This window comes from Schistocerca serialis, chromosome 12, assembly GCF_023864345.2.
Source record: "Schistocerca serialis cubense isolate TAMUIC-IGC-003099 chromosome 12, iqSchSeri2.2, whole genome shotgun sequence".
Lineage (NCBI taxonomy): Eukaryota > Metazoa > Arthropoda > Insecta > Orthoptera > Acrididae > Schistocerca > Schistocerca serialis.
In genome coordinates this window covers 40,229,137-40,243,838 of record NC_064649.1, presented here as the reverse complement: position 1 = coordinate 40,243,838, position 14,702 = coordinate 40,229,137, and the positions used below count along the sequence as shown (strand labels likewise).

General features: G+C 45.4%; 1 protein-coding gene across 1 annotated transcript in view; it reads left to right on the top strand.

The window, feature by feature from the left end:
- LOC126428185 (sclerostin domain-containing protein 1-like) overlaps positions 1–14,702 on the top strand; it is a 469,785-nt gene that overhangs the window by 304,389 nt on the left and 150,694 nt on the right. The gene's annotated exons all lie outside the window — the stretch shown is intronic.

Below are 14,702 nucleotides of genomic sequence, written 5' to 3'. Positions count from 1 at the left end.
TTGCTGATGACACTGCACTACTAGCTGGAAACCTCAAAGATCTACAATTACTTCTTGACAAAGTCGCAGAAAAAAGTGAAGAATTTGGCTTGACTCTTAACGTAAGCGTGACTAAGTTCATGGTGATATCTAAAACACACCAACAAGAAAATCTTACAATCAATAGGGAAAGAGTCGATCAAGTACGTAAATTTAAATATCTCGGAACAATTGTAAATGAGGAGATTGAAAGCTCAGAAGAAATTAAATCGAGAATAGGACAGGCCAGAAGTATCTTTAATAAGATGAAAAATGCATTCTGTTCGAGAGACATTTGTTTAAACACAAAAATGAGGTTGCTAAGATGCTATGTATTCTCAAAATTATTATACGGAATGGAAGCGTGGACATTGAAAAAGAAGGACATGAACAGTTTAGAAGCTTTTGAAATGTGGGCATATAGAAGAATACTTAGAATTAGTTGGGTGTCGAGGATTACTAATCAAGATGTCCTAAGAAGAATGGGAAAGGAAAAAGAATTAATTAAAATTATTAAAGTAAGGAAGCTACAATATTTAGGCCATGTTATTAGGGGAGTAAATTACAAAATATTGCAAATAATACTAGAAGGGAAAATTTGTGGGAAGAGAACGAGGGGTAGAAGACGGACATCCTGGATTGACAATTTAAAAAATTGGTACAACTGTTCAACGTCAGAACTCCTTAGATCAGCCAAATCAAGATCAGAAATTGCCATGATGACAGCCAACCTTTTTAGAGGAGACGGCACATGAAGAAGAAGAAACCGTTAACGTCAGTCCATATTTGTCAACGAGCAGAGTACGACAGCATTTTATGTTTTAATATTGATCAGTAATTATATACACCACTGGCCATTAAAATTGCTACGCTACGAAGATGACGTACTACAGACGCGAAATTTAACCGACAGGAACAAGATGCTGTGATATGCAAATGATTAGCTTTTCAGAGCATTCAAACAAGGTTTGCGCCGGTGGTGACATCTACAACGTGCTGACATGAGGAAACTCTCCAACCGATTTCTCATAGACAAACAGCAGTTGACCGGCGTTGCCTGGTGAAACGTTGTTGTGATGCCTCGTGTAAGGAGGAGAAATGCGTACCATCACGTTTCAGACTTTGATAAAGGTCGGATTGTAGCCTATCGCGATTGCGGTTTATCGTATCGCGACATTGCCGCTCGCGTGCAGCCACGTCTAGATCCCTGAGTCAACAGATGGGGACGTTGGCAAGACAACAACCGTCTGCACGAACAGATCGACGACGTTTGCAGCAGCATGGACTATCAGCTCGGAGATCACGGCTGCGGTTATCCTTGACGCTGCATCACAGACAGGAGCGCCTGCGTCGGTGTACTCAACGACGAACCTGGGTGCACGAATTGCAAAACGTCATTTTTTCGGATAAATCCAGGTTCTGTTTACAGCATCATGATGGTCGCATCCGTGTTTGGCGACATCACGATGAACGCACATTGGAGGCGTGTATTCGTCATTCCCATACTGGCGTATCACCCGGCGTGATGGTATGGGGTGCCATTGGTTACACGTCTCGGCCACCTATTGTTCGCATTGACGGCACTTTGAACAGTGGACGTTACATTCCAGATGTGTTACGACCCGTGGCTCTACTCTCCATTCGATCCCTGCGAAATCCTACATTTCAGCAGGATAATGCACGACTGCATGTTGCAGGTCCTGCGTGGGCCTTTCTGGATACAGAAAATGTTCGACTGCTGCCCTGGCCTGCACATTCTCCAGATCTCTCACCAATTGTAAACGTCTGGTCAATGGTGGCCGAGCAACTGGCTAGTCACAATACGCCAGACACTACTCTTGATGAACTGTGGTACCGTATTGAAGCTGCATGGGCAGCTGTATCTGAATACGCCATCGAAGCTCTGTTTGACTCAATGCCCAGGCGTATCAAGGCCGTTATTACGGCCAGGGGTGGTTGTTCTGGGTACTGTTTTCTCAGATTGTATTCACCCAAAATTGCGTGAAAATGTAATCACATGTCAGTTCTAGTATAATATATTTGTCCAATGGATACCCGTTTATCATCTGCATTTCTTCTTGGTGAAGCAATTTAATGGCCAGTAATGTGGTTGTCAATATTTCTATGGGTACGATAATTTTCATATGACTCTATTCACAAGTACTGATATTTTGCTTTCATTAGTGGGTCTGTACCCCACCAACGTCATACTGAAAAATGTCGTTCCTTGAAGCCTTGACGTCGACATCCTGTCCCATTGCGTTTATGGCCTGCCTGAATGCCGCCATTTTAAATAAAATGCACTGTGGTGTGTTTGGCGTCCCGTTCTGTCCCTCAAGTCCGAATCGACTTTACGCTTCAAGCAGCACGTCTTCGCTTTTCCGGGTAGAGCAGCTTTCCCAGCCTCCTCCAAATCCATCGGAAGCAGCGGGATGTGCGTTGTCGCGCGTCACAATACTCGTTAGAGAACGGCAGCGTTGAGAATGGGTTCGAGTTTATCGCGACCGTAATCGACCGCGCGGGGTCGATAGCCGGCAGACTTTTTTCCGCCGAGGAGCGCCGGTCCCCGCGGCCGGCGGCGGCGGACGCACACAAAGACAGATTCCGGGAACACTTAAAATTAATACGCGCCCGCGAGCCCGCTCCGGTTCTCTGGGCCAGGGGGGAGGGAGGGAGGGAGGGGAGAGGGGCGGAGGTGTTACGAGCGGCCGCTGGAAGTGAAAAAAAAACGCAGCCCGCAAAATGCGCCTCCCGTGGGAGCGGCCAGGTGGCCGGCGAGCTGCAGTTCCGCAAGGCTCAGTACGCGGACCGCTGGTTCCGCTTCTGCTCAGTCCAACAGCTCCTGCCACAAGTGCTGCCATTTTTTACAGCGCAGCATTCCCATCACCGCTGTTTGTGTCCACTCTACATGCACACTACGTCCGAAATCCCCAGTATAAACTTCCGCAAGGATCCATGAACCACTAGTTCCCTTCTCTATAGCCACACAGATCGCGCCATTCTGTCACTTTTTTGCTCCTCAACCAGTGGACGACGTTCATACCATCTACCTATCATCGCTATTTGTTCCCTCTCTGCACGCACACCATAACCGACATCCTCAATATACACTTCCGCAAGGATCCATATGCGGACCACTGTTCCACATCAAAATAGTCCACCTCTCCGTGCCGCTACCATTTCTTGTTACTCAACTTCTTGACAGTATTCATACTACCGCTATTACTTTCCTGTCAACTCACACTGTGTTCCAAACATCCTCAGTATCCACTTCCACAAGTCTCCGTACATGAGCTGCAAGTTCCACTTCTGAACAGTTTCACAAGTTTGTTCCATACATGCTACACTTTTCCACTTCTTAATCTGTTGACATTATTGATACTGCATTCCCATTAGTGCTGCTTGTTTCCTCTGTACACATATACATTCCCAACATCCTTAATATGACTTCTGGAGGTTCCATATCCAGACTGCTAGTACAACTACTGCACAGTCGACCACCACCTGCTATCATTTTTCACTCCTCAGTTTTACTCCCGCATTGATATAGTTTTCCCATCACTGCTCCTCCCCAATGTACACTATCTCCTATGTACTTAATAAACAATTCCACAATCTGCATACTGCCAGTTCTGAACAGTCCACCACTTCTTGCCACACATGTTACCATTTTTTAGAAATCAACTTGTCGACTGTTTCGGCTCTATTCGCGCTATATTCACAACATTCTCAGTACAAACTCCTGCAAAACTCCACATGCAGGCAGCAGGTGATGCTTCTAAACAGCCCACCACTTGCTGCAACTCTTGATACCATTTTTATGGGCCATTGGTATTGCCTTCCTGGTGCTGCTACCTATTTCCTCTTTCCCTGCATTTTGTATCCAACACCCTCGATCTGTAATTCTCTGACGCCACATGTCCAGATTAGCACACTGGACTCGCATTCTGGAGGACGACGGTTCAATCCTGCGTCCGGCCATCCTGATTTAGATTTTCCGTGATTTCCCTAAATCGCTCCAGGCAAATGCCGGGATGGTTCCTTTCAAATGGCATGGCCGACTTCCTTCCCCATCCTTCCCTAATTCGGTGAGACCGATGACCTCACTGTCTGGTCTCCTCCCCCAAAACAACCCAACCCACATGTCCAGACTGCTAGTTTTGGTTCTCGTAGTCCATCACTTCATACCCAATACTCCCAATTTCTCACTAGACAACCTGTTGGCATCATTGTTGTACTCCCTTTTCATCAATGCTGTATGTTTCCTCTCTACGCCCAAATTCCTCGCTATATAGTTCATGAGCCTCCACAAATCCAAACCACTGAATCTACTTGAAAACAGTCCAATTCTTGCCACACCTATCATTTTTAATACTCAACCTGCATACTGCTACTTGCTTCCTCTCTACACATAGACGTGTATAATATCTTCCTTATGTACTTCTGCAAGATTCCATATGCAAACTGCTGGTACCGGTTGTCCACAATTGATCACAACCTCCTATCATTTTTTACTCGTCCTTCTCCTGCAGTGATGCAGTCTTCCCATCACAGCTTCTTGTTTTCTCAGCACGTATATTATGCCGTTCATCTTTGATAAGCACTTCCACAAGGCACAATACGTAGACCACCAGTTCTACTTCTGAACAATCCACCAATTCCTGCCACGTAATCTACTATTTATTACTGCTCAACCTGTCGACCGCATTCTTACCACATTTCCGCCCCGCTACTATTTTCCGCTCTTAATGCACACTATGCCCGTCATCCTCAATATCACACTGGACTCGCATTCGGAAGGACGACGGTTCAATCCCGCGTCCGGCCATCCTGATTTAGGTTTTCCATGATTTCCCTAAATCACTCCAGGCAAATGCCGGAATGGTTCCTCTGAAAGGGCACGGCCAACTTCCTTCCCCATCCTTCCCTAATCCGATGAGACTGATGACCACGCTGTCTGGTCTCCTTCCCCAAACCAACCAACCAACCAACCAATCATCCTCAATATCAGGTCCACAAGGCCCCATAAGCAGACCTGCTTATTCTGAAGTAGTAGATGAACAGAGATGTGTAGAGGAGGAGATGGACAGAGAAAGCGCACTGGAGATAAAAAGGAGAGGAGGAGGTGGACATTCGAGGAGGTGATGGACAGAGGGTGTTAGATGGAGGAGGAGGAAGTAGGCAGAAAGGAGGAGGAAGGAGGAAATGAACTAATGGAATTGTAATAAGTACATTACTGGCCATTGCCAGGTACTCAGCTCGTTTAGAATAATTTGATAGCAGAAGCTTTGTTGTTACACACATTTATATTTTTATGACATCGACACAATTGGTCGCGCGACCAAAGACTATACTAGTACATGTTTTTATGTATGTTGTATTCACAAATTACATTGGTGTCAAATGTACATATGAGGTAAGAAGAGAACTTCCTACCACCGAAATTAGTTGCCGTTATGAGGGGCTAGATTGCATGCAGTAACTGAGCAGTTTCGTCACAGGGCCTAATAAGGTTAGGCAACATTACAGCGAAAGTAACAGACACACAAATTATTAAAGATTATTAATAGAAACTGTGTGATACTTAACTGTGGTGTAAATTAGGTGCGTGGCAACAGTTCTATGTTCACTAACAGTGATCTGTCTTTAACTCTAGTCTTGAATCCAGTGAACGGTAACTGCGATCCCTTGTAGGACGTCCAATTTGGCTTATCTCGATGGCAACTGTAGACGTGGCCCTGAAGCTGTCTTGAGGTACTGTGCGCTTAGTGACGTAGCCGTGTGTCGGCTTATAACCACAATAAACAAATTGCTGTTCACTTTGAAGCTATTTGAGTGGCGATAGGCGAGTGTATGAGATCTTGCCATGTGGCTCAACCTCTGGACGCTAGCGTCGCCTTAACTCGGTGCTGCCTGAGTTGCAGGCGCCTCATCGCCCCTTGCGTATGGCTGTGTTCCGATCTTCCGGACAACAGACCAACAACTATTGCTTTTATTCAGTTGCGTACATAAAAATCATTAACACACTGGAGTGTAAAACTTAGGACGAAAGTAACTTACACCAAGTAACACAGCTGATTGCAACTTGACCACAAATACACTAAAGCGCCAAAGAAACTGGTAGGCATGCGTGCTCAGCGGTCCGCAACGCCTATACAGGACATCAAGTGTGTGGCGCAGTTGTTAGATCGGTTACTGCTGGTACAATGGCGGGTTATCAAGATCTAAGTGAATCTGAATATGGTGTTTTAGTCGGCGCATAAACGATGTGGGACACAACATCTCTAAGGTAGCGATGAAGTGGCGAATTTCCCGTACGACCATTACAGGAGTGTCCCATGAATATCAGGAATCCGATAAAACATCGTATCTCCGACAGGAGGAAGATCCTGCCAGAACGGGACCAACGACGACTTAAGAGAATCGTTCAAAGAAACAGAACTGCAACCCTTCCGCAAATTGCTGCAGATTTCAATGCTGGTCCTTCAACAAATGCCAGGGTGCGAACCATCATCGATATGGGCTTTTGGAGCCGAAGGCACAGTCGTGTACCCTTGATGATTGCACGACACAAAGCTTTACGCCTCGCCAGAGCCCGTCATCACCGACATTGGACTGTTGATGACTGGAAACATGTTGCTTAGTCGTACGAATCTCGTTTCAACTTTAATCGAGCGGATGGACGTTTACAGGTATGTAGACAACCTCATGAATCCGTGGACCCTGCATGTCAGCAGGTGACTGTTCAAGCTGATGGAGGCTCTGTAATTGTGTGGGTCGTGTGCAGTTGGAGTAATACAGGACCCCTAATACGTCTAAATACGACTCTGTCAGGTGACACGTACGTAAGCATCCAGTCTGATCACCTGCATCCATTGATGTTCGTTCTGCATTCCGAAGCACTTGGGTAATTCTAACAGGACGGTGCGACAGCCCACACGTCCATAGTTGCTACACAGTGGCTCCAGGAATACTCTTCTGGACAATTTTAATAAACATTCTTGGAACAGTGAATAAAATTTTTAAAATTTTTTTTTTGTTTTTAAAATTCAGTCTTAACCGCACCATGTATACTACAAGAACATAGGTGACATCACAGCAACTGAGAAGAGTGCTCCACCCACCATCTTCGAAGGATGCCATGAGTCTGACCGAAACCAGTCACCTATGTTCTTATAACATACATGGTGTGATTAAGACTGAATTTTAAAAACAAAAAAATACTCTTCTGAGTTTAAACATTTTAACTGGCCACTAAGCTCCCGAGACAAACATTATTGAGCATATCTGGAATGCCTTGCAACGTGCTGATCAGAAGAGATCTCCAACCCATCCTACTCTTACGTGTTTATGGACAGTCCTGCAGGATTCATAGTGTCAGTTCCCTCCAACACTACTTCAGACATTAGTCGAGTCCGTAACACGTTGTGTTGCGGGACCTCTGCGTGCTCGCGGGGGCCCTACACGATATTAGGCAGACGTACCATATTCTCTGGCTCTTCTGTATAGAAAGACCCGTTGCACTACAGTGTAGTAGGAAGCTGAAAGAAATACTCACGGAGACGAGCCGAAATGACACTTCCATTCGAAGACAATAATTATAATTAAGTCATCACAAAGATTATAATCCGCATCGATTGCAAATCGAGGCGGATTCTTTATAACATATAACACCACGTTCAAACTCACTTGAATGTTGATAACCTGCCATCGTAGCAGCAGTAACCCATCTAACAACTGCGCCATACACCTGTCTTCTACAGGCGTTGCCGACCGCAGCGCCGTATTCTGCCTGTTTAAATATCTCTGTATTTGAATACGCATGCCTATACCAGTTTCTCTGGCGCTTCGGTGCACTTCCATCCTTAACTTTTATTCACCAGTGTACAATAGTTTTTCTTGCTCTCCTACTAGGGAGAAGCAACCTTTCATAAACCGCACCAACTCGGTGGGTTGCTCCAGTACGGAACAGCGTAATTAGATCGCTGAATCATGCAAATGGACACATCAGCTCTAAGTTTAAAAACGAAAAAGAATCCTGTAATGTTTGAATACTCCATTAGTAGTGTAGCGCTTGACACAGTCACGTCGATTAAATATTTGGGCGTAACATTGCGGAGCGATATGAAGTGGGACAAGCATGTAATGGCAGTTGTGGGGAAGGCGGATAGTCGTCTTCGGTTCATTGGTAGAATTTTGGGAAGATGTAGTTCATCTGCAAAGGAGACCGCTTATAAAACAATAATACGACGTATTCTTGAGTACTGCTCGAGCGTTTGGGATCCCTATCAGGTCGGATTGAGGGAGGACATAGAAGCAATTCAGAGGCGGGCTGCTAGGTTCGTTACTGGTAGGTTTGATAATCACGCGAGTATTACGGAAATGCTTCAGGAACTCGGGTGGGAGTCTCTGGAAGAAAGGAGGCGTTCTTTTCGTGAATCGTTACTGATGAAATTTAGAGAACCAACATTTGAGGCTGATTGTAGTACAATTTTACTGCCGCCAACTTACATTTCGCGGAAAGACCACAAAGATAAAGTAAGAGAGATTAGGGCTCGTACAGAGGCATATAGTCAGTCATTTTTCCCTCGTTCTGTTTGGGAGTGGAACAGGGAGAGAAGATGCTAGTTGTGGTACGATGTACCCTCCTACACGCACCGTATGGTGGATTGCGGAGTATGTGTGTAGATGTAGATGTAGAAAAAAGGAGGGGGATTTCTGGACAAGTAGTTAAGCATACGAAAGATTGTCAGCTGTCCTTTAAACGTTTTACCTCCTTCTTACACAGGGATATTCGAGTGGTGTAATTGCACTTTGATTTACCTTACGTCGATTTTCAGATTTCAGCCGTCAGGCCAAAATTTCTGCTCGAATCGCACCTCATGGTGCACGATGCACGAGGCGACACACGTCTGCCCGGGCCGACCGCAGTGCAGAATACAAAACAAAACAAAAAGAGCTCCGCTTGGTCACAGTCGCGAGCGGACTCCGGCCAACACCTGTCCAGGACTGCTGTGCACTTCCCAACGGGGCAGGATATTAATTTTCGGCAAAACTGGTTCCTCGAATATTATCACCTATTTTTTGCTACCCCTCCATTTCTATTTTTATTTCTTTTCGCAGGGACTTTTTTTTCCATTTACTTTTCGCGCTGCCATGTCAATTGCGAATACCGGCTGATCCCGACGGCAGCTGCCGAAAACACACGGCCGCGTGCCGCTAGCGCTCCAGCTCCCAACTGGTTCGATTCATATGTTTGTTTCTTTTTCAACTGCCGTTACACTTTTTTTTTTAAATTTTAATAAGAACCGATCGCTCAGATCCTACAGTCCAGCAGAGTAAATGCGCTGCCTCCCACCCCCCTCCCCCCCGTCTTACGTAGTCTCCTCCTCCCCCTCCCCACCCCACCCCTTCCTTCCCCTCCTCACACATGCGTCATAATATTCAGGCGCATCTGGGTCGTCCTCGTTCGTCGTATTTCATTCCTGCCAATTATCTTTATAGTAGCGCAAAACTCTTTTCTTTTTCTTCCTGCCCACCCGGACGCTGCGCCCCTGAGGCAACCATCCTTGCCAGTTGTGCGTCACTACTTCTTTACTGGCTCTCAGCATTTTGTATTTTATTTCTGTTCGCCATGAGTCTTACGTCAAGAGCTATCTCGTCGTCGTCGTCGTCGTCGTTGTCGTTGTTGTTGTTGTTGACTTCAGTCCTACGATTGTTTCCTGCAGCATCCACGCCAGTCCATCAGTGAAGCCTTGGTAGCTCTCTTCAATTGCCCCACCCCGCACCCTAACACTCCTCGTCCCTTCAAATCACGTTATGCGATAAATCTCTTTCCTCCCTGATATGGTACCTCCTCATTTGCCACTCGAGTGAACCCCTATGACTTTCAGCATTCCTCACAGCCCTACATTTTAAAAGCGGTAAGGTGGTCATGTCATTTAGTTTTTGCATCTCATCGATGGGCACGTCAGAAAGAGGGCAAGTTACGTTACTGTTAAACAATCTTTGGTCTTGTCATGGCACAGCCTTCGCATCTGCGCAGTCTGATACATTTTTAGTTGAAGCGTGGTAAGTGATGGACGAATTTGGTAGTGTTGTGCGGATTTGTGATCGTATCTGTTAGATGGAGAAAGAACAGCACGGATGAGTCACATTGAAAGGTGAAAGGAATATAAATTTTGAATATTGTCATTATTTTTTAAGAGAAATAGTTTGAGCTATGACAGCAGCACTTTGCAGGTAGAAATGATTATTGTCAGCTAGTTAACTTGGTCAGAACAGAGAAAGACCACCCCACTTCCATGAGTCACGCATTAACATATTAACTGATCTGTTTGATTTTCATAGAAATTTTCTGTTAACATTGCACCCTCTTTAAGTCATTATTAAGACCTATGTTTTGTGTGAAGATCACGCGGAGATTTACTCTGTCGTTCGTATGCGTACCTCATTCTGAAATCGCTATTTTAGAATCTTATTTCATAGCCGGCCGCGGTGGTCTAGTGGTTCTCGGCGCGCAGTCCGGAACCGCGGGACTGCTACGGTCGCAGGTTCGAATCCTGCCTCGGGCATGGATGTGTGTGATGTCCTTAGGTTAGTTAGGTTTAAGTAGTTCTACGTTCTAGGGGACTGATGACCACATAAGTTAAGTCCCATAGTGCTCAGAGCCATTTGAACCATCTTATTTCATAGGAATAGCTACTCTGCCTATCCTACTCTTTGTCATATTACCACATGCAAAAGTATGTATTCAGAAAAGTATGTATTTAGAAATAGGAATCTAGCTTAGCCGCGCACTACTTGCTATTTACTGTTGTGCTTTCGAAAAATCTGCAACAATGTTGTGAAGATGCGAGGTAAGTGGAAATTTCGATTAAGGCCAGGTAATCGTTTTACTTCAGTTGCGCATTTAACATAAAGACAAGTTGCATTCAGATCAGTTACAGTTCAGTTCAAATTAGGTTATGTTTAGTGAAAGGTTAGCATACGAGTTTAAATTGGGGACATAATTTTTGGTAATACGTAGATGCTATACCGTGGTCTAGGGGTGTAATAAAAAAACTAAGTGGAAGGATCAACCACCGAACTTTAACAGGATGTCTTGCGACATCCGCAACGACCAAACACAACGATCAAAAAAAAGGGGTAGCGTCTTTGATTCATAATCAAAACGTCTTCGGTCCCGGGTTCGATCCTGCCACTGCCTAAATGTTGATAAATAATCAGCATTGGCGGCCGAAGACTTCCGGCATAAGAAGTCAGCCTCATTCTGCCAACGGCCTTGTCAAAAAGGGCGGAGGAGCGGATAGAGGATCAGGGCACTCTCTTGTCCTAGGGGTGGGAAATTGCCCCTAAAGTCGGAAGAATCAGCAATGATCAACGACATGAGGATGCAGAAGGCAATGGAAACCACTGCATTAAAGACACGTAACGTGTATCCACAGGACATATGGCCTGTAATTGAAGAAGTGTCATGATGATCTCTCCATTGCCGAAAGAGTGTAGTGGGGAGATTACACAGCTTCCTTTCTCTTCTTGTCTGAACGGTTTATCGTCCACATTTCGCTACTGCGCAGACTTTCTAACACGTAAATTTATGGGCTTTATTCCGGTTTCATCTTGTGTTGCACACCTACTGATCACATTTTTTATATTTTACTGCCCCCAGCTAACTTATAAACAGTCCAAGATGCAACTCCAGGTGGGTGTAAAATGACTGTGCGCAACGGAAAATAATAAACGCTAAAATGAAGATTTGGCCCTGTCTGACTACCCCCTGAAGCAGATCTTAGGATCTCTTAATTCTATAATTACAATCTAGACATAAATGAATGATGAAGGCAACTAACCCTACTAAACGATAAACGTTGTTCCTGCTTATATATTTCTTGTAGATTAAAAAGAACTTTATATTACAAACTTACATTTACTAAGTAAAATAACTAATCAACTGCCCAACTCTGCCCCTTATTATGACTGTGGGCTCAAATATCTGACATCATCTACGCACCAAACACTAGAAGACACTACTTGCAAAGATGATCTGCGGTGGTGTGGAACCTCAGTGAAAATAAACTAACGTGATCGCAGCTGTTTAGCTTTTATAGCCCTAATGAGCCGAAGCAATTTGCAATATCACCGTATGTACTGCGTCCGGTGAGTCGAAGTGATGGTTCTCGTACTGGTCTGCGACGATGGAAGAACTCCAGCCACAAATAAACACTAGGGTGGTAGAATGCGGTCCTCTGACTAATATACTCTAATACTGTCTTCTCCTCTCTGTGTTCTGGAGACGAGATACTCAAACTCCCAGCCACAATGACGTCTCAGTGTAAGTATAGGCAGAGGAAGTGATCTCAATTACTGGTCAACGACTACTTCCAACCCCGAGGTGAAGTCCAGAATCGTATAGGTTTGCAACAGTACAGTGCGTAACTGTTCTAACTCTGCTGGGAGCAAAGACAGCAAGTCCGTCTGTTCCAACCAAAGCTGATATCGAGCGACCGTCACACACGGGCGCTCACAACGGAAGACCTCTTCTCTCCACCGCTGGCCTCCCAGCAAGGCTCGGCTCCCCACCATCGTAATTCCGAAAACGAATCATATTCCCGAAACCACGGGATATTCTCCCTCTCTACGGATTCTTCCGAACGCCGACCAACCACATTTTAGTCTTTAGTGGTCCAGCGCGGAAAGTTTGCGAAGAGAAACCTATACTCGAACAATGGAACGTTTCTCAATAAAAATCCTTGGAAATTACCCAACCTGCGTGGTTTCTGAGGTGCCCCTTCTTCGTTCCTGTCACCTGCGTCGAAGATTTTCGGCGTTGGGAAGTATTACCCGGTTATCCTTCCGGCCCCTACTACAACAGCGGCCAGCCGTCACCCCATTGTGCACCAGAGCTCAGGTGCCACGACGTCCGTCTAGCTACTTCCTGTGTTTAAGCAGAACCAACACCTGTGCAGGCCTTCCACCCAGAGCTTGAGTTCTGCCTGCCGTTTCAACTCCACTGGCGTTCCAACCTCTACCAGTATAGGCAATCATTCATTACGTCGCTTTTATAATAAAGACACTCCGTCACCTTTCATGCAATAATCGTTAACAATTATTTACAGGACGTACGTGACAATGCCAGTCAACTTTATATATCCATATACAGGGTGTTTCAAAAATGACCGGTATATTTGAAACGGCAATAAAAACTAAACAAGCAGCGATAGAAATACACCGTTTGTTGCAATATGCTTGGGACAACAGTACATTTTCAAGCAGACAAACTTTCGAAATTACAGTAGTTACAATTTTCAACAACAGATGGCGCTGCAAGTGATGTGAACGATATAGAAGACAACGCAGTCTGTGGGTGCGCCATTCTGTACGTCGTCTTTCTGCTGTAAGCGTGTGCTGTTCACAACGTGCACGTGTGCTGTAGACAACATGGTTTATTCCTTAGAACAGAGGATTTTTCTGGTGTTGGAATTCCACCGCCTAGAACACAGTGTTGTTGCAACAAGACGAAGTTTTCAACGGAGGTTTAATGTAACCAAAGGACCGAAAAGCGATACAATAAAGGATCTGTTTGAAAAATTTCAACGGACTGGGAACGTGACGGATGAACGTGCTGGAAAGGTAGGGCGACCGCGTACGGCAACCACAGAGGGCAACGCGCAGCTAGTGCAGCAGGTAATCCAACAGCGGCCCCGGGTTTCCGTTCGCCGTATTGCAGCTGCGGTCCAAATGACGCCAACGTCCACGTATCGTCTCATGCGCCAGAGTTTACACCTCTATCCGTACAAAATTCAAACGCGGCAACCCCTCAGCGCCGCTACCATTGCTGCACGAGAGACATTCGCTAACGATATAGTGCACAGGATTGATGACGGCGATATGCATGTGGGCAGCATTTGGTTTACTGACGAAGCTTATTTTTACCTGGACGGCTTCGTCAATAAACAGAACTGGTGCATATGGGGAACCGAAAAGCCCCATGTTGCAGTCCCATCGTCCCTGCATCCTCAAAAAGTACTGGTCTGGGCCGCCATTTCTTCCAAAGGAATCATTGGCCCATTTTTCAGATCCGAAACGATTACTGCATCACGCTATCTGGACATTCTTCGTGAATTTGTGGCGGTACAAACTGCCTTAGACGACACTGCGAACACCTCGTGGTTTATGCAAGATGGTGCCCGGCCACATCGCACGGCCGACGTCTTTAATTTCCTGAATGAATATTTCGATGATCGTGTGATTGCTTTGGGCTATCCGAAACATACAGGAGGCGGCGTGGATTGGCCTCCCTATTCGCCAGACATGAACCCCTGTGACTTCTTTCTGTGGGGACACTTGAAAGACCAGGTGTACCGCCAGAATCCAGAAACAATTGAACAGCTGAAGCAGTACATCTCATCTGCATGTGAAGCCATTCCGCCAGACAAGTTGGCAAAGGTTTCGGGTAATTTCATTCAGAGACTACGCCATACTATTGCTACGCATGGTGGATATGTGGAAAATATCGTACTATAGAGTTTCCCAGACCGCAGCGCCATCTGTTGTTGACAATTGTAACTACTGTAATTTCGAAAGTTTGTCTGCCTGAAAATGTACTGTTGTTCCAAGCATATTGCAACAAACGGTGTATTTCTATCGCTGCTCGTTTAGTTTTTATTACCGTTTCAAATATA